The sequence below is a fragment of the Phyllobates terribilis genome, unplaced genomic scaffold (assembly GCF_046119375.1).
Source record: "Phyllobates terribilis strain yellow unplaced genomic scaffold, ASM4611937v1 Scaffold_4__5_contigs__length_816908805, whole genome shotgun sequence".
Classification (NCBI taxonomy): Eukaryota; Metazoa; Chordata; class Amphibia; order Anura; family Dendrobatidae; genus Phyllobates; species Phyllobates terribilis.
In genome coordinates, this window is record NW_027362764.1 from 287,710,703 (window position 1) to 287,728,532 (window position 17,830).

Genomic DNA, 17,830 nt, shown 5'->3' on the forward strand with positions numbered 1-17,830 from the left:
TTAACAAGACTGTTTTCATGCCCCTTGGAAGAGACGTGGAGGTTGCAGTAGCTTAACAAGACGGTTTTAATGCCCCTTAGAAAAGACAAGGAGGTTGCAGTAGCTTAACAAGACGGTTTTAATACCCCTTGGAAGAGACGTTGAAGTTGCAGTAGCATAACAAGACGATTTTAATGCCCCTTGGAAGAGACTTGGAGGTCGCAGTGGAATAAAAAGACAGTATCAATGCCCCTGGGAAAAGTGGTGGAGGTCGCAGTAGCTTAACAAGATGGTTTTATGCCCCTTGGAAGAATGGTGGAGGTCGCAGTGGAATAAAAAGACAATATCAATGACCCTGGGAATAGTGGTGGAGGTCGCAGTATCTTAACAAGACGGTTTTAATGCCCCTTTAAGAGACGAGGAGGTCAAGGGGTATAAAAAGACAATATAAATGCCCCTGGGAAAGGCGATGGAGGTTGCAGTAGCTTAACAAGACGATTTTTATGCCCCTTGGAAGAGACGTGGAGGTCGCAGTAGCTTAACAAGACGGTTTTAATGCCCTTTGGAAGAGACGTGGAGATTGCAGTAGATTAACAAGACGGTTTTAATGCCAATTGGAAGAGACGTGGAGGTTGCAGTAGCTCAAAAAATGGTTTTAATGCCCCTTGGAAGAATGGTGGAGGTCGCAGTAGCTTAACAAGACTGATGTAGTGCCCCCTGGAAGAGACATGGAGGTTGCTGTTGCTTAACAAGACGGTTTTAATGCCCCTTGGAAGAGACGTGGAGGTTGCAGTAGCTTAACAAGACGGTTTTAATGCCCCTTGAAAGAGACTTGGAGGTTGCAGTAGCTTAACAAGACGGTTTTAATTCCCCTTGGAAGAGAAGTGGAGGTTGCAGTCACTTAACAAGACTGTTTTAATGCCCCTTGGCAGAGACGTGGATGTTGCAGTAGCTTAACAAGACTGTTTTCATGCCCCTTGGAAGAGATGTGGAGGTTGCAGTAGCTTAACAAGATGGTTTTAATGCCCCTTGGAAGAGACGTGGAGGTTGCAGTAGATTAACAAAACGGTTTTAATGCCCCTTGGAAGAGATGTGGAGGTTGCAGTAGCTCAACAAGATGGTTTTAATGCCCCTTGGAAGAGACGTGGAGGTTGCTGTAGCTTAACATCACGGTTTTATTGCCCCTTGAAAGAGACGTGGAGGTTGCAGTGGAATAAAAAAACAATATCAATGCCCTTGGGAAGAGTGGTGGAGGTCGCAGTAGCTTAACAAGACGGTTTTAATGCCACTTGGAAGAGACTTGCAGGTTGCAGTAGCTTAACAAGACGGTTTTAATGCCCCTTGGAAGAGACGTGGAGGTTGCAGTAGCTTCCGATGGTTTTAATGCCCCTTGGAAGAGACGTGGAGGTTGCATAAGCTTAACAAGACTGTTTTCATGCCCGTTGGAAGAGACGTGGAGGTTGCAGTAGCTTAACAAGACGGTTTTAATGCCCCTTGGAAGAGACGTGGAGTTTGCAGTAGATTAACAAGACGGTTTTAATGACCCTTGGAAGAGACGTGGAGGTTGCAGTAGCTCAACAAGATGGTTTTAATGCCCCTTGGAAGAGACGTGGAGGTTGCAGTAGCTTAACATCATGGTTTTATTGCCCCTTGGAAGAGACGTGGAGGTTGCAGTGGAATAAAAAAACAATATCAATGCCCTTGGGAAGAGTGGTGGAGGTCGCAGTAGCTAAACAAGACGGTTTTAATGCCCCTTGGAAAAGACTTTCAGGTTGCAGTAGCTTAATAAGACGGTTTTAATGCCCCTTGGAAGAGACGTGGAGGTTGCAGTAGCTTACGATGGTTTCAATGCCCCTTGGAAGAGACGTGGAGGTTGCAGAAGCTTAACAAGACGGTTTTAATGCCCCTTGGAAGAGAGTGGAGGTCGCAGTGGAATAAAAAGACAACATCAATGGCCCTGGAAAAAGGGGTAGTGGTCGCAGTAGCTTAACAAGACGGTTTTAATGCCCCTTGGAAGAATGGTGGAGGTCGCAGTGCAATAAAAAGACAATATCAATGCCCCTGGAAAAAGTGGTGGAGGTCGCAGTAGCTTAACAAGATGGTTTTAATGCTCCTTGGAAGAGACGTGGAGTTCGCAGTAGCTTAACAAGATGGTTTTAATGCCCCTTGGAAGAGACGTGGAGGTCGCAGTAGCTTAACAAGACGGTATTAATGCCCTTTGGAAGAGACACGGAGGTTGCAGCAGCTTAAAAAAAAGGTTTTAATGCCCCTTTTTAGAGACGTGGAGTTTTCAGTATCTTAACAACATGGTTTCAATGCACCTTGGAAGAGACGTGGAGGTTGCAGTAGCTTAACAAGATGGTTTTAATGCCCCTTAGAGGAATGGTGGAGGTTGCAGTAGCTTAACAAGACGGTTTTATTGCCTCTGCTTAAAGTGCTGGAGGCAGCGGTAGCTTAACAAGACTGTTTTAGTGCTCCCTGGAAGAGACATGGAGGTTGCTGTTGCTTAACAAGACTGTTTTAATGCCCCTTGGAAGAGACGTGGGAGTTGCAGTAGCTTAACAAGACAGTTTTAATGCCCCTTGGAAGAGACGTGGAGGTCGCAGTGGAATAAAAATACAATATCAATGCCCTTGGGAAAAGTGGTGGAGGTTGCAGAAGCTTAACAAGACGGTTTTATTGCCCCTGGGGAAAGTGGTGGAGGCCGCAGTAGCTTAAGAAGACTGATTTAGTGCCCCCTGGAAGAGACATCGAGGTTGCAGTTGCTTAACAAGATAGTTTTAATGCCCCTTGGAAGAGACGTGGAGGTTGCAGTAGCTTAACAAGACGGTTTTAATGCCCCTTGGCAGAGACGTGGAGGTTGCAGTAGCTTAACAAGACTGTTTTCATGCCCCTTGGAAGAGACGTGGAGCTTGCAGCAGCTTAACTAGACGGTTTTAATTCCCCTTGGAAGAATGGTGGAGGTCGCAGTGCAATAAAAGACAATATCAATGCCCCTGGAAAAAGTGGTGGAGGTCGCAGTAGCTTAACAAGATGGTTTTAATGCTCCTTGGAAGAGACGTGGAGTTCGCAGTAGCTTAACAAGATGGTTTTAATGCCCCTTGGAAGAGACATGGAGGTCGCAGTAGCTTAATAAGACGGTATTAATGCCCTTTGGAAGAGACACGGAGGTTGCAGCAGCTTAAAAAAAAGGTTTTAATGCCCCTTTTTAGAGACGTGGAGTTTTCAGTAGCTTAACAAGATGGTTTTAATGCACCTTGGAAGAGACATGGAGGTTGCAGTAGCTTAACAAGATGGTTTTAATGCCCCTTAGAAGAATGGTGGAGGTCGCAGTAGCTTAACACGACGGTTTTATTGCCCCTGCTTAAAGTGCTGGAGGCAGCAGTAGCTTAACAAGACTGTTTTAGTGCTCCCTGGAAGAGACATGGAGGTTGCTGTTGCTTAACAAGACTGTTTTAATGCCCCTTGGAAGAGACGTGGGAAATGCAGTAGCTTAACAAGACGGTTTTAATGCCCCTTGGAAGAGACGTGGAGGTCGCAGTGGAATAAAAATACAATATCAATGCCCTTGGGAAAAGTGGTGGAGGTTGCAGAAGCTTAACAAGACGGTTTTATTGCCCCTGGGGAAAGTGGTGGAGGCCGCAGTAGCTTAAGAAGACTGATTTAGTGCCCCCCGGAAGAGACATCGAGGTTGCAGTTGCTTAACAAGATGGTTTTAATGCCCCTTGGAAGAGACGTGGAGGTTGCAGTAGCTTAACAAGACGGTTTTAATGCCCCTTGAAAGAGACTTGGAGGTTGCAGTAGCTTAACAAGACTGTTTTAATGCCCCTTGGCAGAGACGTGGAGGTTGCAGTAGCTTAACAAGACTGTTTTCATGCCCCTTGGAAGAGACGTGGAGCTTGCAGTAGCTTAACAAGACGGTTTTAATGCCCCTTAGAAAAGACATGGAGGTTGCAGTAGCTTAACATCACGGTTTTAATACCCCTTGGAAGAGACGTTCAAGTTGCAGTAGCTTAACAAGACGATTTTAATGCCCCTTGGAAGAGACTTGGAGGTCGCAGTGGAATAAAAAGACAGTATCAATGCCCTGGGAAAAGTGGTGGAGGTCGCAGTAGCTTAACAAGATGGTTTTTATGCCCCTTGGAAGAATGGTGGAGGTCGCAGTGGAATAAAAAGACAATATCAATGACCCTGGCAATAGTGGTGGAGGTCGCAGTAGCTTAACAAGACGGTTTTCATGCCCCTTTAAGAGACGAGGAGGTCAAGTGGGATAAAAGGACAATATCAATGCCCCTGGGAAAGGCGATGGAGGTTGCAGTAGCTTAACAAGATGATTTTTATGCCCCTTGGAAGAGACGTGGAGGTCGCAGTAGCTTAACAAGACGGTTTTAATGCCCTTTGGAAGAGACGTGGAGGTTGCAGTAGATTAACAAGACTGATGTAGTGCCCCCTGAAAGGGACATGGAGGTTGCTGTTGCTTAACAAGACGGTTTTAATGCCCCTTAGAAGAGACGTGGATGTTGCAGTAGCTTAACAATACGGTTTTAATGCCCCTTGAAAGAGACTTGGAGGTTGCAGTAGCTTAACAAGACGGTTTTAATTCCCCTTGGAAGAGACGTGGAGGTTGCAGTCGCTTAACAAGACTGTTTTAATGCCCCTTGGCAGAGACGTGGATGTTGCACTAGCTTAACAAGACTGTTTTCATGCCACTTGGAAGAGACGTGGAGGTTGCAGTAGCTTAACAAGACGGTTTTAATGCCCCTTGGAAGAGACTTGGAGGTTGCAGTAGATTAACAAGACGGTTTTAATGACCCTTCGAAGAGACGTGGAGGTTGCAGTAGCTCAACAAGGTGGTTTTAATGCCCCATGGAAGAGACGTGGAGGTTGCAGTAGCTCAACAACGTGGTTTTAATGCCCCTTGAAAGAGACGTGGAGGTTGCAGTGGAATAAAAAAACAATATCAATGCCCTTGGGAAGAGTGGTGGAGATCGCAGTAGCTTAACAAGACGGTTTTAATGCCCCATGGAAGAGACTTGCAGGTTGCAGTAGCTTAACAAGACGGTTTTAATGCCCCTTGGAAGAGACGTGGTGGTTGCAGTAGCTTCCGACGGTTTTAATGCCCCTTGGAAGAGACGTGGAGGTTGCATAAGATTAACAAGACTGTTTTCATGCCCCTTGGAAGAGACATGGAGGTTGCAGTAGCTTAACAAGACGTTTTTAATGCCCCTTGGAAGAGACGTGGAGTTTGCAGTAGATTAACAAGACGGTTTTTAATGCCCCTTGGAAGAGACGTGGAGGTTGCAGTAGCTCAACAAGATGGTTTTAATGCCCCTAGGAAGAGACGTGGAGGTTGCAGTAGCTTAACATCACGGTTTTATTGCCCATTGGAAGAGACGTGGAGGTTGCAGTGGAATAAAAAAATAATATCAATGCCCTTGGGAAGAGTCGTGGAGGTCGCAGTAGCTTAACAAGACGGTTTTAATGCCCCTTGGAACAGACTTGCAGGTTGCAGTAGCTTAACAAGACGGTTTTAATGCCCCTTGGAAGAGACGTGGAGGTTGCAGTAGCTTACGACGGTTTTAATGCCCCTTCAAAGAGACGTGGAGGTTGCATACGCTTAACAAGACGGTTTTAATGCCCCTTGGAAGAGAGTGGAGGTCGCAGTGGAATAAAAAGACAACATTAATGGCCCTGGAAAAAGGGGTAGTAGTCGCAGTAGCTTAACAAGACGGTTTTAATTCCCCTTGGAAGAATGGTGGAGGTCGCAGTGCAATAAAAGACAATATCAATGCCCCTGGAAAAAGTGGTGGAGGTCGCAGTAGCTTAACAAGATGGTTTTAATGCTCCTTGGAAGAGACGTGGAGTTTGCAGTAGCTTAACAAGATGGTTTTAATGCCTCTTGGAAGAGACGTGGAGGTCGCAGTAGCTTAACAAGAAGGTATTAATGTCCCTTTGAAGAGACATGGAGGTTGCAGTAGCTTAAAAAAAAGGTTTTAATGTCCCTTTTTAGAGACGTGGAGGTTTCAGTAGCTTAACAAGATGGTTTTAATGCACCTTGGAAGAGACGTGGAGGTTGCAGTAGCTTAACAAGATGGTTTTAATGCCCCTTGGAAGAATGGTGGAGGTCGCAGTAGCTTAACAAGACGGTTTTATTGCCCCTGGTTAAAGTGCTGGAGGCAGCAGTAGCTTAACAAGACTGTTTTAGTGCTCCCTGGAAGAGATATGGTGGTTGCTGTTGCTTAACAAGACGGTTTTAATGCCCCTTGGAAGAGACGTGGAGGTTGCAGTAGCTTAACAAGACGGTTTTAATGCCCCTTGGAAGAGACGTGGAGGTCGCAGTGGAATAAAAATACAATATCAATGCCCTTGGGAAAAGTGGTGGAGGTTGCAGAAGCTTAACAAGACGGTTTTAATGCCCATTGAAAGAGACATGGAGTTTGCAGTAGCTTAACAAGACGGTTTTAATGCTCCTTGGAAGAGATGTGGAGGTTGCAGTAGCTTAACAAGACGGTTTTAATGCCCCTTGGAAAAGACGTGGAGGTTTCAGTAGCTTAATAAGATGGTTTTAATGCACCTTGGAAGAGACGTGGAGGTCACAGTAGCTTAAGATGGTTTTAATGCCCCTTGGAAGAGACGTGGAGGTCGCAGTAGCTTAACAAGACTGTTTTAAGGCCCCTTGGAAGAGACGTGGAGGTCGCAGTAGCTTAACAAGACGGTTTTAATGCCCCTTGGAAGAGACATGGAGGTTGCTGTAGCTTAAAAAAACGGTGTTAATGCCCCTTGTTAGAGACGTGGACGTTTTAGTAGCTTAACAAGACGGTTTTAATGACCCTTGGAAGAGACGTGGAGGTTGCAGTAGCTTAACAAGATGGTTTTAATGCCCATTGGAAGTGATGTGGAGTTTGCAGTAGATTAACAAGACGGTTTTAATGCCCCTTGGAAGAGACGTGGAGGTTGCAGTAGCTCAAGAAGATGGTTTTAATGCCCCTTGGAAGAGACGTGGAGGTTGCAGTAGCTTAACATCACGGTTTTATTGCCCCTTGGAAGAGACCTGGAGGTTGCAGTGGAATAAAAATACAATATCTATGCCCTTGGGAAGAGTGGTGGAGGTCGCAGTAGCTTAACAAGACGGTTTTAATGCCCCTTGGAAAAGACTTGCAGGTTGCAGTAGCTTAACAAGACGGTTTTAATGCCCCTTGGAAGAGACGTGGAGGTTGCAGTAGCTTACGACGGTTTTAATGCCCCTTGGAAGAGACGTGTCGGTTGCAGAAGCTTAACAAGACGGTTTTAATGCCCCTTGGAAGAGAGTGGAGGTCGCAGTGGAATAAAAAGACAACATCAATGGCCCTGGAAAAAGGGGTAGTGGTCGCAGTAGCTTAACAAGACGGTTTTAATGCCCCTTGGAAGAATGGTGGAGGTCGCAGTGCAATAAAAAGACAATATCAATGCCCCTGGAAAAAAGTGGTGTAGGTCGCAGTAGCTTAACAAGATGGTTTTAATGCTCCTTGGAAGAGACGTGGAGTTCGCAGTAGCTTAACAAGATGATGTTAATGCCCCTTGGAAGAGACGTGGAGGTCGCAGTAGCTTAACAAGACGGAATTAATGCCCTTTGGAAGAGACACGGAGGTTGCAGCAGCTTAAAAAAAAGGTTTTAATGCCCCTTTTTAGAGACGTGGAGGTTTCAGTAGCTTAACAAGATGGTTTTAATGCACCTTGGAAGAGACGTGGAGGTTGCAGTAGCTTAACAAGATGGTTTTAATGCCCCTTAGAAGAATGGTGGAGGTCGCAGTAGCTTAACAAGACGGTTTTATTGCCCCTGGTTAAAGTTCTGGAGGCAGCAGTAGCATAACAAGACTGTTTTAGTGCTCCCTGGAAGAGACATGGAGGTTGATGTTGCTTAACAAGACTGTTTTAATGCCCCTTGGAAGAGACGTGGAGGTTGCAGTAGCTTAACAAGATGGTTTTAATGCCCCTTGGAAGAGACGTGGAGGTCGCAGTGGAATAAAAATACAATATCAATGCCCTTGGGAAAAGTGGTGGAGGTTGCAGAAGCTTAACAAGACGGTTTTATTGCCCCTGGGGAAAGTGGTGGAGGCCGCAGTAGCTTAAGAAGACTGATTTAGTGCCCCCTGGAAGAGACATCGAGGTTGCAGTTGCTTAACAAGACGGTTTTAATGCCCCTTGGAAGAGACGTGGAGGTTGCAGTAGCTTAACAAGACGGTTTTAATGCCCCTTGAAAGAGACTTGGAGGTTGCAGTAGCTTAACAAGACTGTTTTAATGCCCCTTGGCAGAGACGTGGAGGTTGCAGTAGCTTAACAAGATGGTTTTAATGCCCCTTGGAAGAGATGTGGAGGTTGCAGTAGCTCAACAAGATGGTTTTAATGCCCCTTAGAAGAGACGTGGAGGTTGCAGTAGCTTAACATCACGGTTTTATTGCCCCTTGGAAGAGACCTGGAGGTTGCAGTGGAATAAAAAAACAATATCTATGCCCTTGGGAAGACTGGTGGAGGTCGCAGTAGCTTAACAAGACGGTTTTAATGCCCCTTGGAAAAGACTTGCAGGTTGCAGTAGCTTAACAAGACGGTTTTAATGTCCCTTGGAAGAGACGTGGAGGTTGCAGTAGCTTACGACGGTTTTAATGCCCCTTGGAAGAGACGTGTCAGTTGCAGAAGCTTAACAAGACGGTTTTAATGCCCCTTGGAAGAGAGTGGAGGTCGCAGTGGAATAAAAAGACAACATCAATGGCCCTGGAAAAAGGGGTAGTGGTCGCAGTAGCTTAACAAGACGGTTTTAATGCCCCTTGGAAGAATGGTGGAGGTCGCAGTGCAATAAAAAGACAATATCAATGTCCCTGGAAAAAAGTGGTGGAGGTCGCAGTAGCTTAACAAGATGGTTTTAATGCTCCTTGGAAGAGACGTGGAGTTCGCAGTAGCTTAACAAGATGGTGTTAATGCCCCTTGGAAGAGACGTGGAGGTCGCAGTAGCTTAACAAACGGTATTAATGCCCTTTGGAAGAGACACGGAGGTTGCAGCAGCTTAAAAAAAAGGTTTTAATGCCTCTTTTTAGAGACGTGGAGGTTTCAGTAGCTTAACAAGATGGTTTTAATGCACCTTGGAAGAGACGTGGAGGTTGCAGTAGCTTAACAAGATGGTTTTAATGCCCCTTAGAAGAATGGTGGAGGTCGCAGTAGCTTAACAAGACGGTTTTATTGCCCCTGGTTAAAGTTCTGGAGGCAGCAGTAGCCTAACAAGACTGTTTTAGTGCTCCCTGGAAGAGACATGGAGGTTGTTGTTGCTTAACAAGACTGTTTTAATGCCCCTTGGAAGAGACGTGGAGGTTGCAGTAGCTTAACAAGACCGTTTTAATGCCCCTTGGAAGAGACGTGGAGGTCGCAGTGGAATAAAAATACAATATCAATGCCCTTGGGAAAAGTGGTGGAGGTTGCAGAAGCTTAACAAGACGGTTTTATTGCCCCTGGGGAAAGTGGTGGAGGCCGCAGTAGCTTAAGAAGACTGATTTAGTGCCCCCTGGAAGAGACATCGAGGTTGCAGTTGCTTAACAAGACGGTTTTAATGCCCCTTGGAAGAGACGTGGAGGTTGCAGTAGCTTAACAAGACGGTTTTAATGCCCCTTGAAAGAGACTTGGAGGTTGCAGTAGCTTAACAAGACTGTTTTAATGCCCCTTGGCAGAGACGTGGAGGTTGCAGTAGCTTAACAAGACTGTTTTCATGCCCCTTGGAAGAGACGTGGAGGTTGCAGTAGCTTAACAAGACGGTTTTAATGCCCCTTAGAAAAGACATGGAGGTTGCAGTAGCTTAACAAGACGGTTTTAATACCCCTTGGAAGAGACGTTGAAGTTGCAGTAGCTTAACAAGACGATTTTAATGCCCCTTGGAAGAGACTTGGAGGTCGCAGTGGAATAAAAAGACAGTATCAATGCCCCTGGGAAAAGTGGTGGAGGTCGCAGTAGCTTAACAAGATGGTTTTTATGCCCCTGGTAAGAATGGTGGAGGTCGCAGTGGAATGAAAAGAAAATATCAATGACCCTGGGAATAGTGGTGGAGGTCGCAGTAGCTTAACAAGACGATTTTAATGCCCCTTTAAGAGACGAGGAGGTCAAGTGGGATAAAAGGACAATATCAATGCCCCTGGGAAAGGCGATGGAGGTTGCAGTAGCTTAACAAGATGATTTTTATGCCCCTTGGAAGAGACGTGGAGGTCGCAGTAGCTTAACAAGATGATTTTAATGACCTTTGGAAGAGACGTGGAGGTTGCAGTAGATTAAAAAAACTGATGTAGTGCCCCCTGAAAGGGACATGGAGGTTGCTGTTGCTTAACAAGACGGTTTTAATGCCCCTTAGAAGAGACGTGGAGGTTGCAGTAGCTTAACAAGACCGTTTTAATGCCCCTTGGATGAGACGTGGAGGTTGCAGTCGCTTAACAAGACTGTTTTAATGCCCCTTGGCAGAGACGTGGATGTTGCAGTAGCTTAACAAGACTGTTTTCATGCCCCTTGGAAGAGACGTGGAGGTTGCAGTAGCTTAACAAGACGGTTTTAGTGCCCCTTGGAAGAGACGTGGAGGTTGCAGTAGATTAACAAGACGGTTTTAATGCCCGTTGGAAGAGACGTAGAGGTTGCAGTAGCTCAACAAGATGGTTTTAATGCCCCTTGGAAGAGACGTGGAGGTTGCTGTAGCTTAACATCACGGTTTTATTGCCCCTTGAAAGAGACGTGGAGGTTGCAGTGGAATAAAAAAACAATATCAATGCCCTTGGGAAGAGTGGTGGAGGTCGCAGTAGCTTAACAAGACGGTTTTAATGCCCCTTGGAAGAGACTTGCAGGTTACAGTAGCTTAACAAGATGGTTTTAATGCCCCTTGGAACAGACGTGGTGGTTGCAGTAGCTTCCGAAGGTTTTAATGCCCCTTGGAAGAGACATGGAGGTTGCATAAGCTTAACAAGACTGTTTTCAAGCCCCTTGGAAGAGACGTGGAGGTTGCAGTATCTTAACAAGACAGTTTTAATGCCCCTTGGAAGAGACGTGGAGTTTGCAGTAGATTAACAAGACGGTTTTAATGCCCCTTGGAAGAGACGTGGAGGTTGCAGTAGCTCAACAAGATGGTTTTAATGCCCCTAGGAAGAGACGTGGAGGTTGCAGTAGCTTAACATCACGGTTTTATTGCCCCTTGGAAGAGACGTGGAGGTTGCAGTGGAATAAAAAAACAATATCAATGCCCTTGGGAAGAGTGGTGGAGGTCGCAGTAGCTTAACAAGACGGTTTTAATGCCCCTTGGAACAGACTTGCAGGTTGCAGTAGCTTAACAAGACGGTTTTAATGCCCCTTGGAAGAGACGTGGAGGTTGCAGTAGCTTACGACGGTTTTAATGCCCCTTGGAAGAGACGTGGGGGTTGCAGAAGCTTAACAAGATGGTTTTAATGCCCCTTGGAAGAGAGTGGAGGTCGCAGTGGAATAAAAAGACAACATCAATGGCCCTGGAAAAATGGGTAGTAGTCGCAGTAGCTTAACAAGACGGTTTTAATTCCCCTTGGAAGAATGGTGAAGGTCGCAGTGCAATAAAAGACAATATCAATGCCAGTGGAAAAAGTTGTGGAGGTCGCAGTAGCTTAACAAGATGGTTTTAATGCTCCTTGGAAGAGACGTGGAGTTCGCAGTAGCTTAACAAGATGGTTTTAATGCCCCTTGGAAGAGACGTGGAGGTCGCAGTAGCTTAACAAGACGGTATTAATGCCCCTTTGAAGAGACATGGAGGTTGCAGCAGCTTAAAAAAAAGGTTTTAATGCCCCTTTTTAGAGACGTGGAGGTTTCAGTAGCTTAACAAGATGGTTTTAATGCACCTTGGAAGAGACGTGGAGGTTGCAGTAGCTTAACAAGATGGCTTTAATTCCCCTTGGAAGAATGGTGGAGGTCGCAGTAGCTTAACAAGACGGTTTTATTGCCCCTGGTTAAAGTGCTGGAGGCAGCAGTAGCTTAACAAGACTGTTTTAGTGCTCCCTGGAAGAGACATGGAGGTTGCTCTTGCTTAACAAGACGGTTTTAATGCCCCTTGGAAGAGACGTGGAGGTTGCAGTAGCTTAACAAGACGGTTTTAATGCCCCTTGGAAGAGACGTGGAGGTTGCAGTAGCTTAACAAGACGGTTTTAATGCCCCTTGGAAGAGACGTGGAGGTCGCAGTGGAATAAAAATACAATATCAATGCCCTTGGGAAAAGTGGTGGAGGTTGCAGAAGCTTAACAAGACGGTTTTAATGCCCATTGAAAGAGACATGGAGTTTGCAGTAGCTTAACAAGACGGTTTTAATGCTCCTTGGAAGAGATGTGGAGGTTGCAGTAGCTTAACAAGACGGTTTTAATGCCCCTTGGAAAAGACGTGGAGGTTTCAGTAGCTTAATAAGATGGTTTTAATGCACCTTGGAAGAGACGTGGAGGTCACAGTAGCTTAACAAGATGGTTTTAATGCCCCTTGGAAGAGACGTGGAGGTCGCAGTAGCTTAACAAGACTGTTTTAAGGCCCCTTGGAAGAGACGTGGAGGTCGCAGTAGCTTAACAAGACGGTTTTAATGCCCCTTGGAAGAGACATGGAGGTTGCCGTAGCTTAAAAAAACGGTGTTAATGCCCCTTGTTAGAGACGTGAACGTTTCAGTAGCTTAACAAGACGGTTTTAATGACCCTTGGAAGAGACGTGGAGGTTGCAGTAGCTTAACAAGATGGTTTTAATGCCCCTTGGAAGTGATGTGGAGCTTGCAGTAGCTTAACAAGATGGTTTTAATACCGGTTAGAAAAGATGTGGAGGTTACAGTAGCTTAAGAAGACGATTTTAATGCCGCCTTGAAGAGACGTGGAGGTCACAGTAGCTTAACAAGATGATTTTAATGCCCCTTGGAAGAGATGTGGAGGTCGCACTTGCTTAACAAGACGGTTTTAATGCCCATTGGAAGAGACGTGGAGGTTGCAGTAGCTTAACAAGACGGTTTTAATGCACCTTGAAAGAGACTTGGAGGTTGCAGTAACTTATCAAGATGGTTTTAATTCCCCTTGGAAGAGACGTGGACGTTGCTGTAGCTTAACAAGACTGTTTTAATGCCCCTTGGCAGAGACATGGAGGTTGCATTAGCTAAACAAGACTGTTTTCATGCCCCTTGGAAGAGACGTGGAGGTTGCAGTAGCTTAACAAGACGGTTTTAATGCCCCTTGGAAGAGACGTGGAGGTTGCAGTAGTTTAACAAGACGGTTTTAATGCCCCTTGGAAGAGACGTGGAGGTTGCAGTAGCTTAACAAGATGGTTTTAATGCCCCTTGGAAGAGACGTGGAGGTCGCAGTAGCTTAACAAGACGGTATTAATGCCCCTTGGAAGAGAGATGGAGGTTTCAGTAGCTTAAAAAGATGGTTTTAATGTCCCTTGGAAGAGACGTGGAGGTTGCAGTTGCTTAACACGATGGTTTTAATGCCCCTTGGAAGAATGGTGGAGGTCGCAGTAGCTTAGCAAGATGGTGTTATTGCCCCTGGGGAAAGTGGTGGAACCCGCAGTAGCTTAAGAAGACTGATTTAGTGTCCCCTGGAAGAGACATGGAGGTTGCAGTTGCTTAACAAGACGGTTTTAATGCCCCTTGAAAGAGACTTGGAGGTTGCAGTAGCTTAACAAGACGGTTTTAATTCCCCTTGGAAGAGACATGGAGGTTGCAGTAGCTTAACAAGACTGTCTAAATGCCCCTTGGCAGAGACGTGGAGGTTGCAGTAGCTTAACAAGACTGTTTTCATGCCCCTTGGAAGAGACGTGGAGGTTGCAGTAGCTTAACAAGACAGTTTTAATACCCCTTGGAATAGACGTTGAAGTTGCTGTAGCTTAACAAGACGATTTTAATGCCCCTTGGAAGAATGGTGGAGGTCGCAGTGGAATAAAAAGACAATATCAATGACCCTGGAAATAGTGGTGGAGGTCGCAGTAGCTTAACAAGACGGTTTTAATGCCCCTTTAAGAGACAAGGAGGTCAAGTGGGATAAAAGGACAATATCAATGCCCCTGGGAAAGGCGTTGGAGGTTGCAGTAGCTTAACAAGACGATTTTTATGCCCCTTGGAAGAGACGTGGAGGTCGCAGTAGCTTAACAAGACGGTTTTAATGCCCTTTGGAAGAGACGTGGAGGTTGCAGTAGATTAACAAGACGGTTTTAATGCCCCTTGGAAGAGACGTGGAGGTTGCAGTAGCTCAAAAAGATGGTTTTAATGCCCCTTGGAAGAATGGTGGAGGTCGCAGTAGCTTAACAAGACTGATGTAGTGCCCCTTGGAAGAGACATGGAGGTTGCTGTTGCTTAACAAGACGGTTTTAATGCCCCTTGGAAGAGACGTGGAGGATGCAGTAGCTTAACAAGACGGTTTTAATGCCCCTTGAAAGAGACTTGGAGGTTAAAGTAGCTTAACAAGACGGTTTTAATTCCCTTTGGAAGAGACGTGGAGGTTGCAGTCGCTTAACAAGACTGTTTTAATGCCCCTTGGCAGAGACGTGGAGGTTGCAGTAGCTTAACTAGACTGTTTTCATGCCCCTTGGAAGTGACGCGGAGGTTGCAATAGCTTAACAAGACGGTTTTAATGCCCATTGGAAGAGACGTGGAGGTTGCAGTAGATTAACAAGACGGTTTTAATGCCCCTTGGAAGAGACGTGGAGGTTGCAGTAGCTCAACAAGATGATTTTAATGCCCCTTGGAAGAGACGTGGAGGTTGCAGTAGCTTAACATGACGGTTTTATTACCCCTTGAAAGAGACGTGGAGGTTGCAGTGGAATAAAAAAACAATATCAATGCCCTTGGGAAGAGTGGTGGAGGTCGCAGTAGGTTAACAAGACGGTTTTAATGCCCCTTGAAAGAGACTTGCAGGTTGCAGTAGCTTAACAAGACGGTTTTAATGCCCCTTGGAAGAGACGTGGAGGTTGCAGTAGCTTGCGACGGTTTTATTGCCCATTGGAAGAGACGTGGAGGTTGCATAAGCTTAACAAGACTGTTTTCATGCCCCTTGGAAGAGACATGGAGGTTGCCGTAGCTTAACAAGACGGTTTTAATGCCCCTTGGAAGAGACGTGAAGTTTGCAGTAGATTAACAAGACGGTTTTAATGCCCCTTGGAAGAGACGTGGAGGTTGCAGTAGCTCAACAAGATGGTTTTAATGCCCCTTGGAAGAGACGTGGAGGTTGCAGTAGCTTAACATCACGGTTTTATTGCCCCTTGGAAGAGACGTGGAGGTTGCAGTGGAATAAAAAAACAATATCAATGCCCTTGGGAAGAGTGGTAGAGGTCGCAGTAGCTTAACAAGACGGTTTTAATGCCCCTTGGAACAGACTTGCAGGTTGCAGTAGCTTAACAAGACGGTGTTAATGCCCCTTGTTAGAGACGTGGAGGTTTCAGTAGCTTAACAAGACGGTTTTAATGACCCTTGGAAGAGACTTGGAGGTTGCAGAAGCTTAGCAAGACGGTTTTAATGCCCCTGGGAAGAGAGTGGAGGTCGCAGTGGAATAAAAAGACAACATCAATGGCCCTGGAAAAAATGGTAGTGGTCGCAGTAGCTTAACAAGACGGTTTTAATGCCCCTTGGACAAATGGTGGAGGTCGCAGTGCAATAAAAAGACAATATCAATGCCCCTGGAAAAAGTGGTGGAGGTCGCAGTAGCTTAACAAGATGGTTTTAATGCTCCTTGGAAGAGACGTGGAGTTCGCAGTAGCTTAACAAGATGGTTTTAATGCCCCTTGGAAGAGACGTGGAGGTCGCAGTAGCTTAACAAGACGGTATTAATCCCCCTTGGAAGAGACATGGAGGTTGCAGTAGCTTAAAAAAACGGTTTTAATGCCCCTTTTTTAAAACGTGGAGATTTCAGTAGCATAACAAGATGGTTTTAATGCCCCTTGGAAGAGACGTGGAGGTTGCAGTAGCTTAACAAGATGGTTTTAATGCACCTTGGAAGAATGTTGGGGGTCGCAGTAGCTTAACAAGACTTTTTTATTGCCCCTGGTTAAAGTGCTGAAGGCAGCAGTAGCTTAACAAGACTGTTTTAGTGCTCCCTGGAAGAGACATGGAGGTTGCAGTTGCTTAACAAGACGGTTTTAATGCCCCTTGGAAGAGACGTGGAGGTTGCAGTAGCTTAACAAGACGGTTTTAATGCCCCTTGGAAGAGACGTGGAGGTCGCATTGGAATAAAAAGACAATATCAATGCCCTTGGGAAAAGAGGTGGAGGTTGCAGAAGCTTAACAAGACGGTTTTAATGCCCATTGAAAGAGACATGGAGTTTGCAGTAGCTTAACAAGACGGTTTTAATGCTCTTTGGAAGAGATGTGGAGGTTGCAGTAGCTTAACAAGACGGTTTTAATGCCCCTTGGAAAAGACGTGGAGGTTGCAGTAGCTTAAGAAGATGGTTTTAATGCCCCTTGGAAGAGACGTGGAGGTCACAGTAGCTTGACAAGATGGTTTTAATGCCCCTTGGAAGAGACGTGGAGGTCGCAGTAGCTTAACAAGACTGCTTTAAGGCCCCTTGGAAGAGACATGGAGGTCGCAGTAGCTTAAGAAGACGGTTTTAATGCCCCTTGGAAGAGACATGGAGGTTGCAGTAGCTTAAAAAAACGGTGTTAATGCCCCTTGTTAGAGACGTGGAGGTTTCAGTAGCTTAACAAGACGGTTTTAATGACCCTTGGAAGAATGGTGGAGGTTGCAGTTGCTTAGCAAGATGGTGTTATTGCCCCTGGGGAAAGTGGTGGAACCCGCAGTAGCTTAAGAAGACTGATTTAGTGTCCCCTGGAAGAGATATGGAGGTTGCAGTTGCTTAACAAGACGGTTTTAATGCCCCTTGAAAGAGACTTGGAGGTTGCAGTAGCTTAACAAGACGGTTTTAATTCCCCTTGGAAGAGACGTGGAGGTTGCAGTAGCTTAACAAGACTGTTTTAATGCCCCTTGGCAGAGACGTGGAGGTTGCAGTAGCTTAACAAGACTGTTTTCATGCCCCTTGGAAGAGACGTGGAGGTTGCAGTAGCTTAACAAGACAGTTTTAATACCCCTTGGAATAGACGTTGAAGTTGCTGTAGCTTAACAAGACGATTTTAATGCCCCTTGGAAGAATGGTGGAGGTCGCAGTGGAATAAAAAGACAATATCAATGACCCTGGGAATAGTGGTGGAGGTCGCAGTAGCTTAACAAGACGGTTTTAATGCCCCTTTAAGAGATGAGGAGGTCAAGTGGGATAAAAGGACAATATCAATGCCCCTGGGAAAGGCGTTGGAGGTTGCAGTAGCTTAACAAGACGATTTTTATGCCCCTTGGAAGAGACGTGGAGGTCGCAGTAGCTCAAAAAGATGGTTTTAATGCCCCTTGGAAGAATGGTGGAGGTCGCAGTAGCTTAACAAGACTGATGTAGTGCCCCTTGGAAGAGACATGGAGGTTGCTGTTGCTTAACAAGACGGTTTTAATGCCCCTTGGAAGAGACGTGGAGGATGCAGTAGCTTAACAAGACGGTTTTAATGCCCCTTGAAAGAGACTTGGAGGTTAAAGTAGCTTAACAAGACGGTTTTAATGCCCCTTGGCAGAGACGTGGAGGTTGCAGTAGCTTAACTAGACTGTTTTCATGCCCCTTGGAAGTGACGCGGAGGTTGCAATAGCTTAACAAGACGGTTTTAATGCCCATTGGAAGAGACGTGGAGGTTGCAGTAGATTAACAAGACGGTTTTAATGCCCCTTGGAAGAGACGTGGAGGTTGCAGTAGCTCAACAAGATGATTTTAATGCCCCTTGGAAGAGACGTGGAGGTTGCAGTGGAATAAAAAAACAATATCAATGCCCTTGGGAAGAGTGGTGGAGGTC